Raw genomic sequence first — 18,116 nt, 5'->3', positions numbered from 1 at the left:
TATGTGTGCACATAGCCTGTGGTTAGGTTTGTTCATCATAATTAAAGAAGCATATAGACGATTTGATTAACTTGCATACCTTATTTGTGAGCTTTTGAGCCTAGTATCTATAGTGTATGCATTGTTCATTCATTTTTTCTTTCATGTGTGTACAATTTCATGACATTGCGTATCTAGAACTTACTTGAGACCTCTCGAGGCTAACTGTTAGCTTATAACGGGATAGAAAGGATTGAGGCACTAGGATTAATTACCATCATGACCAAAGAAGCAGGTGCCCAAACATATTTACCATTAGATTGTCACTTTGAGCCTATTTATTTATAGCCTTTTTGTTCATTAGCACCACAAACTCCTACCAAGCCTAAACACTTTTGTCCTACCCTTTCATTGTAGTTGGTGAAGCGATTCAAGAGAGTGACTTTGTGTTTGAGTACTTCAAGAGAAAGAAAAAGTCAAAAATGTGAGGTTACAAAAGAATAAATGTGGGGGTGAGTAATTTTTGTATAGAAAAGAAAGTTTCGAAAATGTAAAAAAAAAAAAAAAAACAGAGAAAGAAAGAGAAAAGAAAAGAAAAGGTGTTGAAAAAAAAGAAAAAAGTATTACATAGTATAATATAGTGTGGGTTGTATATTGGGATTAGAGTGAGTGAGTTAGCATTTGAAAGCAAAAGTCATATATCTCTATAAGAGAGAGTTGCTTCATCGATTTCTATGGACTTTGTATTTTCTTATCCTTCATTTCTCTTAACCACTTGCCCTTAGCCCCATTACAACCAAATAAAAGACCTCTTGATCTTGAATGTTGCGAGCTGCCTAGTGGAGATGAGATCAAAGAGCAAACATATGGTGGCGTGTGTTGTGAAATTGCTTTTGAGTAAAACACATATAACCCCTAAACACTTGAGCGGTAATATTTAGTGAACCTATGTGAGTTTAGCGGGTTATGTTGGGTCTTCTGTATGTCTATTTGATTATGGTGGATTGATTTGACACATGGTCAACACATGCATATACTTGAACATCTATTACATGTGCATCTTAATTGCATTACAACTTCAAAAATCTTATATTGTGTTTATGTCTATTTCATGGTCATATACATAATTAGTTCTTCGAGAGTTATGGTTGGGAAGACTAATACCACACTTTCTCTAGGTTGAGCACATGTGTTTGAGTTAATAAATTTTCGGATATTATTTTACATTTAGTTTGCTTGGGGACAAGCAAAGTTCAAGTGTGGAGGTGTGATTATACGCATTTATATGCGTGTAATTATATTTAAATAATTACAAATAAGCCAATCATCATGTCAATTAATTTGTAATTAGTCCATTTTTTATTATTTTGTAAAAATAAGCGGAGTCACAGAAATCAAAAGAAAAATGACGCAAAATGGAGTCTTCGGCTATTTTATCCTTTTGTCAACACTAGTCAATCATTGTCACTAGTCACTACTAGCAAGAAAGCGGAACTCTACAATTTATGTATATGTGATTTCGTGTGTGGAGGTGCTCAACTGCTCAAGATTGGAGAAAAAGAAAATGAAGAGGAAAAAATATGTATAATGAAAAAGAATTGTTAATTAAACATTTTTCTTGTTTAATTAACCCTTTGGCACGTGGGTTTTGTAGGAAACATAAAAGATGGAAGAAAGTCACATGCTTAAGGCTTAATTAACCACTAGATAGTACTCCCGCGCGATGCTGCGGGTTTTTTTTTCCTTTTCTTTTCTCAAATTTGTAGTAATGATCACAATCGTAAGCTAAAATCAATAACTGAAAAATTTGTCATTTTACACATTACAAAAGAATGTAACTCCTACTGATATTGTCTTTGCAACTAAGTATTGACTTATATTAAAAAAAATGCTTGCATATTTACCAACAGAAGAAATCATGTAAAGCTATAGAGCACAAAGGAGGTACATTAATTCTCTGCCACCCCCGAAAGTTTAAGCTTGAAAACAATATAACATGCTTCTTTCCGCTGGGCGCTGGCAGTAGCATAATCAACTGAGTTCTTAGCAAATTCAATCATCATCCCCTGCTTAAAATTATCATTTTAATGATAGAATTAATGTGATCTCCTCAAAACATTCAAAAGTAGAGCACTACTACAGGAAAGCAAAACAGTTTAAATGTACAGTAAAACGCTCTAATGTACCTTAACAACAGGAGATCTTTGTTAAATTATAGTCATTGCATCAGAAAATGAGCCATAAGCTGCAAACACCAAAGTTCACTTAATAAAAGAATAAATAATATCTAGGTTTGATTTGACTCTAACCTAATCCTATTGGACAATTGTTTTATTAGAAAACATACATATGTAGTATTAATTCTATGTTGCTGCTTTTCCAGAGGAGATCTATTTATGCAGTAGTAATGAGAATATGGACATGATTAATATTCCTATGGTGTTGTCAAATCAGATTTACATTGGAGAAACAGTTGATTTCTATTTATTTATTTTTCTAGTTAAAACTGAAAGTGAGTATCTGTTGTTACATTGTTTCATAAACTGGCCGGAGTTCAAAAGGGTTGAGAACATAAAGGTTATACCAGTTCCAAGACAATATTTACATCTCTGATGCTCCTGCAGAGAAGGATGCTACTATGGGATCAACTTCACTACAACTTGACAGGAAAGCAAGTCGGTCAATGAAACTGGAAAAGACATTATTATTGACATCATTAGCTTAATATTTGTTATATTGCTTCACTTTTTTTCTTATACTTTTGAAATTGTTCTTTTCATAATCAGTACCGAACTTCAAAAAGCAATATAAGAACCATTGGTACAAAAGATTATCAGATGCCAAATGAAGCATTATAGAAAAATGGTCGTTCTCTAATTACATATCATTGTATATAATCTTAAAGTTTTAAGCATTGAGTTAAATACTAATAAAAGAGTAGTATTTGAAGTCCATAACAGACTGCGGGCATCATCAAAATAGAAACAGAATAGTTCAGAGAGGAAACTCACCAAGGGAGACATCAATGGAATGAATGGTGTAAAGTTCAGAAGTTCATTTTCTTGCTCCTTGGTTAACATCCTGAGCTCTGCGCTTTTAATCCTCTGTTGTATCCTCAGCCTGCAAACATACAGATATTGAAGTTTAAGTGAAAAACCAAAAACAGGCCCTCTATAGTTTAGAATCTATACATTCATATTAGAAGCACCAAACTATAAGCCACAATTTTATCTCTCAAAATCATTGCTAAGGCGAATTTACACTAAGAAAATCAATTCATAAACTAAGCATTAAAAGAACAAAGATAATGAGAGAGCTCTCTATGCATTGAATTATGCTGGTATAAGAAACAAACAGAACCATCACAATCACTGTATCCACACCATTCTGATCTTGAGGGAGGCTTTACTACTCTATCAAACCAAATTGAAACAAAATATAATAGATTTTCTATCTTAATGTTTTGTATATTAACTTCATATAAATATTAGAAAACCAGTAGGATCTTATCAATTCATGATGAGATTGCAGCAAGATATAAGCTTTTGGCACATATTCAAATTGCAGCACTGCATTCGGTGTAATTTTGGTTAAGCAAAGGAACTAAAAGTCTAAAACCCATGTGAACCTCAAGTTATAACAAAGGAAGGCTTGCGAGGGTACCCTAGTCTCAAAAAAAAAAAAAAAAAAAAAAAAAAAAAAAATTGTTTCGGGGATGGCTCAATATATCCTGGTATTGCCTTTTCTCTATGTTTTGTCCTCAGTAAGGTCATTGGTACGCAAAGCATTGTAAACTAAGAATTCTGTCAACTAAGATGCATTGGCAATTTGACCTTTAGTACTGAATAAAACTCTAGGCTCTGTCCTCACTGAGATCATTGGCACGTAAATATACCAATGTCACTAACAAATCTTAGAATCAGATGCAGTGGCATTCAGCGATAAATGAAATTTCTAGTGAAAAAGGGAAACAATGGGAAAACGATAGTATCAGTCCAACAAAAAAAAAAAAAAAAACTGATATTTGAGGAATCACCAGAACTTACTGAATTTTGAAGTAGTTGACATATTGATCAAGTCCAACAATAGCTCCAACCTATAAAGCAATGAATAGAAAGAGTTAATCAACATTAAAAGTTGAGACCAAGCGAAAAAAAAAAAATAAATAAAAGCTCTTTTCAGAGTCATCAGATTTTTCAGAAAAGCCCAAGAAGGTAAAAGCTCTAAAGGATCCAAATTTACCTGGAAGTTGCTTTTGCTGAAAATAAAACCCCTTCTTCTTTTTCTGAAAAATCCAGATTGCCATAAGAGATGCAGCAAACAAAACCCCAATCTCCAGGGATGTTTTTCATCAGCAATAACGACTGGGCTATTCTAGGCACGGCGGAAACAAACTCTCCTTTTCTCTCTGTGTCGAGGAAAAAAAAAACCCAAAAAAGAGAGGATTTTAGAACGACTGAATCGCAGAGCCGTAGTTAAGAAAAAAAAGTGAGAGCAAAACCCAGAAAAGAGAGGATTCTAGAACGACTGTAATTCACGCAAGTACCAAGGGCAAAAGCGTCATTCAATTCAGCCGCGAATGAACAGTAGAGCCTTGAATGAATAGTAGCACAGTGCGACGCCCTTTAGTATATAGTATAATTTGATTGATTAAGCAACCAAGTGTTTTCTTTGGCCTACCCCATAAGCCACTGCCACATAGCAGCTCATTTGTTTTTCTCTCTCCCAGCCATACACCGAGAAGACAAATTGCAGCAGCATATATAAAGAGAGCAGACTCAACCCTATTCTCCATTCTTCCGAACAGCGTCGCACGGTCGCACCACCAAAAGTCTCACTCTCCTCTCATCTTCCTCCATTTTTCATATTTTTCTTAGTTTTATTTTAGAGAATTGAAGGATTACTCGCTTAAAGCTTCAAGGATTCATCAAAAGCTTGTAGAGACTTAGGTAATTGTGGGAGTTATAATTCAAGACTAGTCATGCTAGCTTTTTAGCTATTTGTGATTATTCTTGTTTTCTCCTACACTTCTCTTCTCTTTTGTATTTGAATTTTGTAATTTTGATATCTATGATTATGGGTTGTGAGTAATTTCCTTGTTGGGGGTTAGAGTTGTGTACCCTAACACAAATCTTGTGCAAAAGATGTTTAATTTAATGTAATGATGCAATTTCATATGATGGATGCTTATATAAATTATTGTTGGGTTGAAATGCATGTCTAAGAGCCTAGTCAACTCTAGGGTGTGTATTTTGAACATGTCTAGGACGGAGTTAGAGGCTTGACCCCCTCTAATTCCTAAGCTAGAAACCTTCAATTTCGTATTCGAGGGAACACACCGTCTCTCTCTCAGCAACGGTAAAAAAACCTAAATCGTACTGCAGAAACAATGTTAGTGGTGGATTTCAATCATATCTGGTAACACACCATTATCTGGTGAAAACCAAAGCAGAGCATTGCTAAGGCTTGGTGCCTTATATTAGCCTTTTTATTTGTTTTATTTCCTTTATTTGCTTAGTGACTTTAGTTCCAACTACCTAAGGATTGTAAGTTAACCACTATTCCCCGTGGTACGATAATTTTGGGCTTAATACTTTCCTATCTTGACACAATTCGTACTCTTGCGAGAGTATATGCATCAAGTCAGGCAGATAAGAAGCTTAGGAGAGGATCATCTTCCTCTTTACATATGTTAGTGAGAATCAAACCCATGACCTTTACAATGTTGGAAGTATAATACCAACAGATCACAGCTCACCGACGTTTGTTGTGTTGTTTTGTCAAAATAATGGATTTGGAATAGTAGAGATTTGGAAGAAAAACAAAACGATGCCATAGGTTTCGAGGGTAGTGTGTAATTGATCGAGTGTAGGTGTTTGGTTTTCTGGGTTGCTTAGTTTGTGTTTTTGGGTTTACTGGGTTTTGGGTTGAAGTGGGGGTGTGAACTCAAACTTTGATCAAGCCCTAGATCTAAGAATTTAGGCTGACCCTCCTTTGTTTCTGATTCCAGATACCAGTGAATTTCAAAGGGTATCTTAGTGGATGTAGGTTAGTATAGAATTAGGAACTGAAAAAAAGACCGGAGATGTTGGGTCCTCCCACCAGGTAGTAGCGAAGCAAGCTGAGACAGACATCGATCGTGTGAGCCCTAAGAAAAAATTTACGGAAATAAGACGAGATTAATTTTATTTTCTGATAAGTGACGACAACACTCGGGGAATTTTTCGAAAAACTTTACGGAAGTGAATCTTCAATCTGTTGACTCGAGTGTAACACATGCGTCACGACGAGTTCGTGGTAATTTTCGTGGAATCTATCGGATGTCGGAACTATTTATTACAAATTATGGAAGTTTTGGAAATTTGAAAAATATTTATAGAATAAGGAAAGTTATGTGGCGCAATCTGGCCCATTGAAAATCAACACGGTTTAATCGTGGCCGTTCAAAATTGGTAGGAGAGACTATAAATAGGCCCTTGGATTAGATCAGACGATCTAAAAGGATCGGGAGAGACCTCGAGTCTCCGAACCAGATTCTCGACCCGGAAGACGTGAAGAAGACCCGACTGGAGATCTTCCTTCCGGCCACCTTTGATCGACGGACCACTGGCGTTTGGACCATCTCGACGTCGCGACCAAGCCCATGGCTTGGGTTTCCACCGACGAGCTCCAACGAAGCCAATTTGAAGGCGAGAAGTTTCTGCGGTTTTCTTGAGTTTTACGGCGACTATGGTCGCCGATGATGACATGCGAGGTATGAAATTTGGTCAACTCGTTGAGCTCTACGTGACTATATAATTGCATTCTGGTTTCGGTTGAGATTTTGGGTGGGTTGAACACCGTAGGTTTTACTGTGCATGGCAATGGGTTTGGTTCTCACCCAGTCAATCCCCAATCTTAAATGAAGTGTCTGAGCTAGAATTAATCCTTGAGTGTAACTTAAATGCAGAATGATCAAGAGGGTGAGAATCTCGGAGTTAAGCTATCTCTGTTTATGTAAATAGAGAACAGAATAGCTCTTGTTGGCGTTAATCAGAATGGATGAGATACGCCCAACTTCTCAAATTTGAAAACTGTAGGTAAATGGTTTTGTCCTTGATTATTTGGGTTTTGAATATGTATGGAAGTAAATTATGACGTTGGCCTATGTTTCATTTTCAAGAAAGCTTGAGGTTAGAAAAGCCAAGGTCGTGCACATGAGGAAAATCTCCCTCTGATAACCAGACAAGGTGAGTAAGTATTATATATGTTGTGTTAAATAACAACATGAGGAAAGAAAAGTGAGTTGCAAAAGAGTATTCACTTGAATTATTGACCAAGATGTTCATTCAATATTGTTGCGAAAGGATTAGTTTCGGGTGCCCAGAGTAATAGAAAAGGATTACACCCAATAAGGAAAGGAATCCATTCTTGAGAGAAAAATAATTGAATTAACTTGGTAATATTTGCCGAGTGTTATAGAATGGAACTTATATTAACACTTTGAGTACTATCGCTGTCAGAATAGGACTCCAGTTACCCAAAAATGAGATGTGGTGCTGTTGGCTTAGGAAAGCAAATGGAGTCAAAGCTGCAATATTATAGGTAGGGGACTCTGGACTTGCCTCAGCTAGCGGTTTTCTATATTCTGATGTGTATGTATGAGTAGTTTTTATTTCAAATTGAAAGATATGTTAGTGCACCAAACTATGCTAGCAAATGAGTATGTTGTGATGGCTTGAGAGCGAAGGGTGGCACTGACTTCTTTGTGTTCGATCCCTTTAACCTTGGGAGGGTTAGCTACACCGGTCGGACGGTGCTTTCGATTGCAATGATGACCCGGTTCCGTGTGTGTAGTTAGGTAGCAGATGCTCTCGCTACACTTACCTGGTTATTACTTTATTTGAGGTAAGGTCATGTAGTTGGTCTATGGGTCCGACCATTAGGTTTTTCGGACCCTGGTGCACTAGTGTCAGATTTCATAAAGAAAAGTTTTCTTGTAAACAATTTTCACTACTCGCCGACACCTATGTTTAAGTTAATTTTCAAACCTAGCTGGGTATAGTCTTAATGTGCAGCAAGGACGAAAGCTCACCCCTACAATAGTTTGTGGATGCGGATACTGTTTGCGGAGACGGGACCGCCGGACGAACGCTGAGCGTGGCCTAGTCACTTGATTCCTTAAATCGTGTCATTGTCGGAGTTTGTTCCATATGACAGGTTCTCAATTCTCCTTAGTTTTGCATAACTCATTTGACGAGTTCTGAATTGTGCGTAAATTGTATCTCTTTTGAAATCTTGGACTTTCGACTATGAACCGGACCAATATTCGTGTATTGCTCTTTCCGCTTTTGAATGACTGGTGCTTGTTTCAATAGAACTTTAACATTTCAAAAAGGGTTTTCACCTCATTTAAAGTAAAAGCTTCCGCTACCCAAAATTTGGTAATTAAATTACCAAAGTATCCAAATTTTATTTCTTTTGCCTTGCGGCTTTTAGGATCTAAGTTAAGAATATCTTAGTTTGGGTTCTAAGAGTTCGCGACACTGTAACGACTTCAATTTGGTGAGGTGCAAATCGGGGCGTTACAGATCGGTACTAGGAACGTACTAGTGCCCGAGAAGAGAGTGAGGTGAGCAGGACAGATTCATCATCGTTCAAGTCCTGCTCAGACAATGGGTCCGATGACAATCTCGAGGTGACAGTAGCTATACCACAAGGTTTACCTAGGCCCAGATATACCTTGGTGGATGGCACGGTTTGTGATGAACCACTGAGGAGCATGACCGTGAGGGAATTAACTACGCGCTAAGGCTGAAGTGGGGCATTCCTGATGAAGTGGAACTAAGGCCCCTGTACCCGGGTGAGCTTGCTGCCAATTCCCCTGCGAGGTGGGTGGTTCTGCACGAGAATCAGCTTCTCTAGGGCCTCTGCCTTCTCTTGCCAGAGTGTGTGCAGTATTTGCTGAGGATGCTCAACATATCTCCAGGGCAAATGACGCCTGATGCATGGCAACAGATGCTGAGCATGATCACAATGTGGGACTTGTGCGACATGGGGTGGCCTTCAATCAATGAGTTTAGGGTCGTTTACCGCTCGTCCTACTCAAAGAAGTTTCTAGGCAAGGGTACTGTGACATTGACAGCCCTGGACTACAAGCCAATAGTCACCGACTTGCCTACATCGCAGAGTAAGAGGTGGTGCAACAAAGTCTTCCTTGCCGATGGAAGATGGCAAATTAGGAATAAGAGGTGGAACGTCACCGGGGCTTACCAAGCCATAGGGGACTAAACATATACACTGTCGAAGGTTGAGAGAAAGCGTATAGCCGGGGTGTTTGCTACTTGGGAAAAGGATGAGAGGAGGAGAGACCAAATTGAGATAATCGGAGATGATGTTGATGCAGCGGGATTGACAGGATTGCTGAGGAAAAAGCTCGGCTATGCAGACTTAGTGAGCATGGAAGAAATAACCAAAAAGAAAGTTGATAAAGAGGAAAAGAAAATTAGCCAAGATGAGCAAAACGCTAATAGTTATAGTCCAATTAGGGGAAGAAGAGGTTGCCATCACCATGAGATGGAATTGCACATCTATGATCCACCATCAGGGAGATGCACCATTATGTGATGATATAAATACACTAGCAATGATGCCCGCGTGATGGTGCGGGTATATTATTCATGCATTATAGGGGAGTGGTTATAAACATTGATGGATTATATAGCTAAAGAGTTCTTTTATACATTCCAAAATCTGGTATCTTGACCAGATGTGTATTTAGCTAAAAATGGTTAGACTTGGCCTTTGCATTTCCAAAATGGATTCCATAAGACTATATGTGTTTCTGTGAAAAGGGTTTGGCCAAACCAGCTACTTCACACCAACTTGCATGCTTGGCGGCGGGAAACAGCTCGTTTGGCAGCTTATTTGAGGGGCTGTTGCTGGATGTCAGAAATTATTATTAGTATGAAAGTCCAAAGAAAGTTCAAAAGCATATGTAAATAGCTGAATTGAAATGTGAGGTTCACATATAAGCATGCATGTAGTTTAAGGTTTTATCAGCTCAAAAGGTGTTATGACAGTAACTCCACAATGAAGGTAATTAAACTACTTCTTCTAGTCACACATATGCATATTGCTGAGATTTTTCATCAATGCACGTACATTCACTATCATGTATCTAATGTCAAATGAAATCAGGTGCTCTACTTTGGTGTGTTTTATGTAGTGAAAAATTTCCAGATTTTCATAAATAACCTGCAGTATGAAAAAGAACCAACGTAATAGTGATTGTACCCTAAATATATTTTCATTAATTCATATATACTGACTCTAAACCCCAAGTCGGAAATTCTTTCCTAAATTAAAATTCCTCAGTACTGTGCATTGTGCAACACATGCACAGTATTGACAGAACTTCAATTCAGGGTTTAGAGTTTAGGGTGAAAGGTTCAAGGTTTTGCAATCTTGGATGATCATAAGGCAATGTTGAGTAACTGCTGCAATTACATGACAATTCAACACATCCAATAAAACATCAAACAGTTGTCACCAATGCTTAAATGCCTGACTACCTACAGATAACTGCATAGATACAAATTACTTTAAAATCACTTGAACAGAAATTTTTAGTGACACAAATTTCATTTGATAATCATGAATTCAAGAGCAGAGCTCCAGAATAACAAACATAAAGTTGAAAGCAATAACAAAAGGTAAATTTGTTAACTTCCCCAAAAAAACTGAACTGCTGCCACTTAAATAAAGCATTGCAAACAAATGAGCTCAATTTGAGAAAGTACATTACCTTAACAACAAAAGCTCCAGTAACAAACTTCTCCCTAACTTCTCTGAAGCATCACTAAGCTTGACACCTGAAACGTAATCAAACATATCAAAATAAAACTATAACAATAGAAAACCAAAAGATGGAAAACAACAGACTACTCAAATGACAACTTTCAGCCTCTCCTACAGAAAAAAGAAACAACAGCAAATGGAGTATAAGTTATTCTGTATCACAATATTCATATGAAATGCAAACATGGAAGAAAAGAATTCTGTAAAATGAAGAAAATTTAAGGAACATTGATATATACTCATTATCCTTTTATTTGAAATCACAGCACTTCGCACTTTGTTTTCATCCAAATAACTCGAGAAGTCATTACCAAGTCAAAATAATCATAAAAAAGAAACAGAATTTCCCAAAATATTTTGCTGTAATTCTAAGCCTCCACTGTATGAAAGAAACTATAGTCAATTGTAATTGCTTCTACAAAGAAAAGACCTAATACTTGACTAAATTTGGTATCAAATGGTCACCATGATCAGGAGAGCACACAAAAGTCAAACAACAATTTAGGGTATACATGATATTTCCAGATTACCAGATTACCAAAAGTGGAATAGAGACCAAAAGGGAAGCCACTGCTAATACATTTGACTGATTATATGTATGATACTTAATTGACTGATAATATACATGATATTTCCAGATTACCAAAAGTGGACATTATTTTTGTCATTTTTTTCCAGGCCAAAAAGAAAACAAAGGTAGAGAGATTTAAAAATACAGAATAGAAAACATAAATTTGTGTCAAATTATTGAAAGTGAGCACATGAAAGAAATTTCAAAATTCTATTATAGAGAAAGAAGTGATTTCAGAGAACCAGAATAACCACAGATTAAAGAACGTGAACAACAGTTGAATTGTAATTTCCACAACAAATAGTAAAACTGGTGCAACAGAAACACAACTAACAGAAAGCAAGGGCTTTATGCCACATATAATAGAGGTACAGAGTTCGCTCAAAACTAAGTAGCTTCAGTTACCTCTTCAACTGTGGCAGATACATCCTTTGTGTCATTTGTTGTGATTGTTTGAATCCTTAGGGGATGCTCACTGCCAATAGCCACATTTCGAACCATCATTGTCCTTGTCTTTCTTTTGACAGTTTTGTGTATGGATTCACAATACTTTTGTCTGGGAACTACTTTAAAGACAAAAACAAAAATTTAGAAAAAATGACCCATAGAGGTAGAAACACATATATAGTTATGCTGATATCTACTACCAATTGCATCTTATCTGCTTAGCTAAATGAACGGAGAAGTCAACGATAAAGCAACTACTACCTAATATCCCATTCAACTGATGAGAACATATCAGCCTAATCTAACCAAGGTGAGGCTTAGTTATACAAATCTAATACAATTACTTGGTTCTCCTGAGGCAAGGCTTCTTCTTTTCAGAAATCAGAATGTTTTGGGAGTTACTATGTAGTTTTCTATAGACAAATATCCAAAGAAAGTAAGATCTTTTCCTATGCCATAAATGAATTATTGACCAATCGTAAATGAACTAATAAAAGCATTGACAAAAACGACAGCTTCCACCTTAGCAAAACTGATCAAACAAAAAAAAAAAAACAAAAAAAAAATAATTGAAGCTAAACTTTCTTTAAGGCAGGAATAAGCATTGCTAAACTTGTTGTGCTAAATAATCTGATCGAATAAAAGTAGCAGAAATTTAGTGTAGATGAATGGCAATGCAGATGCTGATTGAGCTAGTAATCCATCAGACAGGTCTGATACTGTTTTTCTGTTGTTTTTTGGTTCTGATCTTATTAGTTGTGCTGCAAAAGAGGTTATAGTGGCAGAGTTATCCACTAAGCTCAGCACAGGGGAGTTGCTGAACCAGTTATAGCGCACACGAATTCTCATGGAGCATAGAACCAGGTGACTGGTAGCTAAATTATGTAACTCTCTATTTTATGTAATCAGATCATTTAATGAGATTCAAGTATTCATTCTTAACTCTACTCGAATCTTATTAAAAACTTAAACTCAGATAGGACATCATGCCTGTATGCACTTTTCCTCACAACTCTTCGGGCCGGGATCAATTATAAGCAGTTGTAAACCAACCTAATTTTACATATTTCATCATTTTTTATTTTATTTCATTTAGAATTTTAGATAATGCAGTACAAAGCAAATAAGCTTTTTGTAATCACATTTATGTAAATCTTTAATTAAACATGACTCTGATTACCTGTGAACTCCAAACCATTTGCCATTCCCCTTCTTGAAATTCCGATTCACCTATATTTTGATTTAAGAAGATAAACTCCTCGATTACCTGCAGTATTAATATGGTAGCCAGAAACCATATCAGCAAAGAAAAGTTGTTTTGACATACAAAGTACACATTTGGATTCACAAATATTACCTCTTTAACTCTCGTATCCGTAGACATGATTGACAATAGTCTTTGCCTAAGTTCAGCTCTCTTTGCAGAACAAATGTTGTTCCCTGCACTACAAAGTTATTTGTCGATTCTCTTAGCTAGGAGCAACTGAATTTTAGTTTTAAGTAACTATATATCACTATATGATCAGATAAAATAAAGCAGTAAACAGTTAGAATATGGAGTGTGCTAGATAATCAAGTCAACATTACCTTATTTCTTCTTGAGATATGTGCTATCCAACCAACCCTTTGCCTCAACTACAAGAAGTCTGAATGGCACTGGATATGATACCTTGAATGGTAAAAATTTAAACAAAAAGGATACACGTTGATCCTTCGTCTGAAGATAAACTTCTTGAAATATGCTAAAGAAGTTCACCCCCACAAATGTTCACTGCCAATTATTTAGGCATCAAGCAAACAACACCACAGAGTGAAATCAAGTATTTACTTTACAAAATCGAAATTCTGATCACCTACAGATTAGTACATACAAAAGTTCTTGTTTTCAATTTCGGTGTCCATTACTAACATCCATATCTTTACACGTAATAGATTGCACGTATTCATCTTTTATATAGCTAATATTTTCTGGATCTTGATAAACAAATTTTGATTCAAACTTAGGTCAAGTTTCAATAACAATATTCAGAAGAACATGTAAAGAATTGGTAAGAAGCTACACTTTACTCACATTATCCGGCAAATTAAGCAGTTATATCAGATATATCCGTTAATATCTTTAAGACTATCTGAATAGTTGTCAGCCACAATAAGATAAGTATGGTCTGAGTTATCCTTAATATGCAGAAATAACTTGATTAGATAGACTGCTATGGTGTAGTTTTATATACGAATATCACTTGGGAAACAGAGGTGAACTATTACTTCTAGCTACTTGATGTGTGTTATTATGTTAGTCTGAATCTGCACTAATAGTTTTCCTGAGCTTTGGGTTTTGAGACTGTGGCTTTAGTATTCTCTCTGTTTTGTGCAAATGGTTTACATGCAGATGATTTCAATGTGGTCACCAAAGTTGGAAGAAAAATGTCCAGAAACAGCAGGCATTTCTGTCCACTCACATAAAAAGCTATCGCCCCAAAAGCAATTAACCATTTACTGTCAAACAATACATCTCATTTTAATGATACTCATAAGCCGTGTTCAACCTATTCTATTCCCAGGAATTCCTTCATACTACGCACAAAGGAGAATACAATTGAGTCCATGTACAATAACCTTTATGTAAAATTACTATCTCCCACCCTGAAACCTAATCAAAGGCATCTGCAACTACACACACATGAAGGTAACAACTAACAACTTCAGACCTAAATCAAATAACTCTTAGGGAAATTGACCATCTCCAACCACAAAAACCTAATCAAGGGCATCAAAAGATTTACCTTGACCAGAAACTTTTTATTACAGAGAAGGCAGTCCACTCCTAATCGGTCCAATTGAGTACAGAGGCACTGCAAGTAAACCAAAAGCAACAAAAGATCAAGAGTTTGAGAATCAGATTTAGAATTTTGAAGCCTTGAATGATCGTCAGCGAATTGAGTTAAAAAATAAAAAATAAAAAACTCAGCTTTCAAAGCTACTGACAGACCCAATATACCAAAAACATCCCTTTTTCGTCTCTACACTGGAAATTATGACAAAGACAAGGGACTTTAATATGCCAATCAAGGTACCCAACATTATACATGTTAATTATGTCTTTCAACTACCGCTCTAAAAAAGAAGTAATATTCTAAAACATAAGAAGCAGTATGCTTAAACGTCTCTGTTACTCTGTATACAAACATGGATATACTGCAAGCTGTCCATGCATGGAAATAAAGCAAAGGAATGACAACATATGCAATGAGTCATATGTGAAATTTTATCCTCTCAAAACCTCCTTTCCAACATGATAATCTGTATTAGAAGTGAGGCACTCTATTTCTACTTCAAGATATGAAAGTGAAATAGATAAACTTTGTTTAGAAAGTAAAGAGTTAGCAAATATCATCAAGACACATCAGCGAGACTGGGTTGATCACGTCGACGATCATATAAATACTTACATATAATGTTATATACATATATATACGCATGTTTTAAGTGTTAACAAAATTGTGTAGTTGCCTCAATATTCAAATTCTGAAAAACAAAAACTGAAAACAATGCATACAAACTTCAAATTCCATAGCTGGTTTAACGAAGTTCAAATTCTGAAGAACAAAAACTATACCTTGAAGTTGTTGTAATGAATGATCCAGATTCCAAACTATAGAGCAAACAGAAGGTGTAAAACGTAAAAAGTAATATCACTTGAAAACTAAGAAGAACAAATAATTGAATAAATATTACAGCCCATAAAAATTGACAAAAGAATAGTAACAAAACGTTTTCAGTGGAAATCAAACCTGTTCCTCTCCTTTTCAGCACAATTCTATTTTCTTAGATTGTTGATCGATGCATGTTCATTTCTTCATTCTGTGTTTGCCAAGCCAAAAGCTAGACTTGAATTTATGCAGAACTTTTTAAATCCTGAAATCCTTAAAATATTGGTTATTGAAAACAGTTTTTGGATTCTTCAACCACAAAAGAAAAATTAAAAATAAAAAGAACTTTGAGTATACAGGAATTGGGAAACGGATTAAACCAAGAAATGGACTTACTTGGATCATTGAAAGTTGGCTCAACTCCTTGGATATATGTAGTTCTAGCTCGATGCATAACATAGAAGTTTGAATCTTCCAAAGGAGAAATCCAAAGGGATAGAATGATCCGGAACTATGTAGAGATCGATATGATCAAGAAGGCTTTACTAGCTTAGATAACTTCTAGAAACACACATAACAAAAGGCTAAGATAACTTAAAATGGCAAAAAAAATAGATCCCTCATTAGAAGATATATTTCCTTTCATGAATGGTTAAGTCTAGCAAGACAGCAAGTTGTATTATTCATTTTTGATAATGTAACGTTATTATTATTGCCCTTTTTGGGGGATTTATCGGTTTGTTCTCTGACTCAACGTCTTTATCGTATGAGGCATTACCTTGTGGGCTAGCTTAGTTATATCACTAGTAAATGTGATCGATCAATACTATTAATACCTCATAACCATATAAACTTGAAAATACGTGCTAACTGGAGGATCTAGTTAATTAGTAGTACTTTTGTGTATAGTGTTTGAAGCTTGTAGCGAGTACAGTTATGGATATGTATTAGGCCTGGGCTCGGGTCGGGCCGGGCCCGAAAATCAGTAAAACCGAGACCGAGAATATCGGTTCGGGCCAGTTCGGGCTTTTTTCGAAATGAAAACCGACAGAAACCGAACCGGTTCGGGCCGGTTCGGGCTTTCGGGCTTTTCGGGCTTTTTTCGGGCCCAATTTCCAGTTCAAGAATGTTTGCCAGTTTTCCTGTTTTCCAAATACAATTTTGCACCCTGTCATTTGCCACTCATTTTGGTACCTGGAAGACTAGAATGCATATCCAATTATCTCATTAACATAACAGTAATCATGCATTATTACAAATTTATATAGTTTACAACACAAACTCACAAATACATTGTCCATTGTCCATTGTCCAACAGAAAACAATCCAACTTATTCAATCATTTCAACTATGTGTTCAATAATTTGAAATTCAAAGTTTGAATGGTACTACAACTGCAACAGAAACATGAACACAATCCTCCCGTTTTGCACAAAATCACAAATTGCTGCTCCGCCGGCTCCCATGCTCAACAGGTCTAGAACTCCATGACAACTCCAACTTGCAGCTCTGCATTCACATTTCAAAGCTGATCAATTTACAAAGTTGAAGAGAGAAACAGAAAAAGTAACTGAGAAACCCAGTTAAGATACTTATGTGTATAAAAATGAAGCACTCTAATTTTAATACTAAGCGCAGTAGACTTTCTGGTTAGCCACCTCATCCAGACACAATTTCCTGGTAAAACTAGGCATATCTTATTGATCTTATCCAAGGACATATATATACTGGAAATGATTTTTGTTCTTACATATTCATTTCATATTAGCATCACAATAACCATCTTCCACAAGTAACTGGGAATATTGATTAGAAGCAACTAAGGATTATATATAAATCAAGAAATGGGGCTAATACTTTATACTCTAAAATGATATCTGATGTCTGTAAAAGGGACCAACCTTGCCCAGAAATTTCCTATACATTCTGAAAAACAAGTTATTTTTCTTTAAACAGGATTTCGAAATCCTCCGACTCATTAGTTCTACTTGAATCATAACCCCAAAAAGAAGAACAATCCATGAATCCAATATCATCAGTTCATCACTAACCAACAGAAATGCAGAACATTAGGCAAATAGGCAGATTATACATTAAGCTCTTTACTACTTTCTCAGCACAAACATAAAGCTCAAACACCAAAATGCAGAGAAGAACAAAAAAGCATAAACGCACAGTTTTAAATGCATAAACGCACCCTTTTGTGCTAACTAAATGCATTATACGCACAGTTGACAGTTTTAAACAAAAATTGGGGCAGATTGCATAACATTAACTAACTTAAGGCAGTAGGCTCAACCAAATGCAGAAATGCACAGTTTTAAAGAATAACTAGGGCAGTACCTTATTTTGCTGCTTTACTTTTGCCTGCATTACCTACCCTTGAATTCTTTGAAGCTTTAGATGATTTAGACGTAGATGGGTTTTTAGGCTGATCAATTGTACTAGCACCTTCCTCCCTTGCATGTTCTGCAAAACAACAAAAGTACAAAGTTTAAACAAAAACTGTCCCGATTTTGGTAGACATTACTACATTGCATTATAAACTTGAAATAAATTAACAACGCAGCCATTCCAAAAATAAAAATCATACCATCCTCCACACTTTCATAAAATTCAATGTCCTTGAT

General features: G+C 36.0%; 3 long non-coding RNA genes across 11 annotated transcripts; 1 reads left to right on the top strand and 2 right to left on the bottom strand.

The window, feature by feature from the left end:
- Positions 1 to 1,765: 1,765 nt before the first annotated feature.
- On the bottom strand, positions 1,766 to 4,594 carry LOC133734586 (uncharacterized). Its single transcript, XR_009858420.1, has 6 exons — positions 4,222 to 4,594; positions 4,026 to 4,075; positions 2,991 to 3,099; positions 2,564 to 2,638; positions 2,166 to 2,224; positions 1,766 to 2,045 (listed from the first exon to the last, which is right to left on the bottom strand). It is a non-coding gene; the product is annotated as an uncharacterized LOC133734586 (long non-coding RNA).
- A 1,899-nt stretch (positions 4,595 to 6,493) lies between these two features.
- LOC133734295 (uncharacterized) lies at positions 6,494 to 9,357 on the top strand. The gene is made up of 3 exons (XR_009858215.1): positions 6,494 to 6,733; positions 6,929 to 7,563; positions 8,065 to 9,357. It is a non-coding gene; the product is annotated as an uncharacterized LOC133734295 (long non-coding RNA).
- Positions 9,358 to 9,657: 300 nt separating this feature from the next.
- Positions 9,658 to 16,030, bottom strand: LOC133734293 (uncharacterized). Of its 9 annotated transcripts, XR_009858209.1 has the most exons (10): positions 15,883 to 16,030; positions 15,628 to 15,751; positions 15,453 to 15,488; positions 14,620 to 14,688; positions 13,424 to 13,607; positions 13,194 to 13,276; positions 13,017 to 13,103; positions 11,795 to 11,955; positions 10,766 to 10,832; positions 9,658 to 9,899 (listed from the first exon to the last, which is right to left on the bottom strand). It is a non-coding gene; the product is annotated as an uncharacterized LOC133734293 (long non-coding RNA). The 9 variants fall into 9 exon arrangements; XR_009858212.1 differs by lacking the exon at positions 15,453 to 15,488; XR_009858210.1 differs by lacking the exon at positions 15,883 to 16,030 and having other exon boundaries at positions 15,453 to 15,539; positions 15,628 to 15,876.
- Positions 16,031 to 18,116: the final 2,086 nt, after the last annotated feature.

Source organism: Rosa rugosa, chromosome 2 (assembly GCF_958449725.1).
Source record: "Rosa rugosa chromosome 2, drRosRugo1.1, whole genome shotgun sequence".
NCBI lineage: Eukaryota > Viridiplantae > Streptophyta > Magnoliopsida > Rosales > Rosaceae > Rosa > Rosa rugosa.
This window is presented reverse-complemented; position numbering and strand designations above follow the sequence as displayed.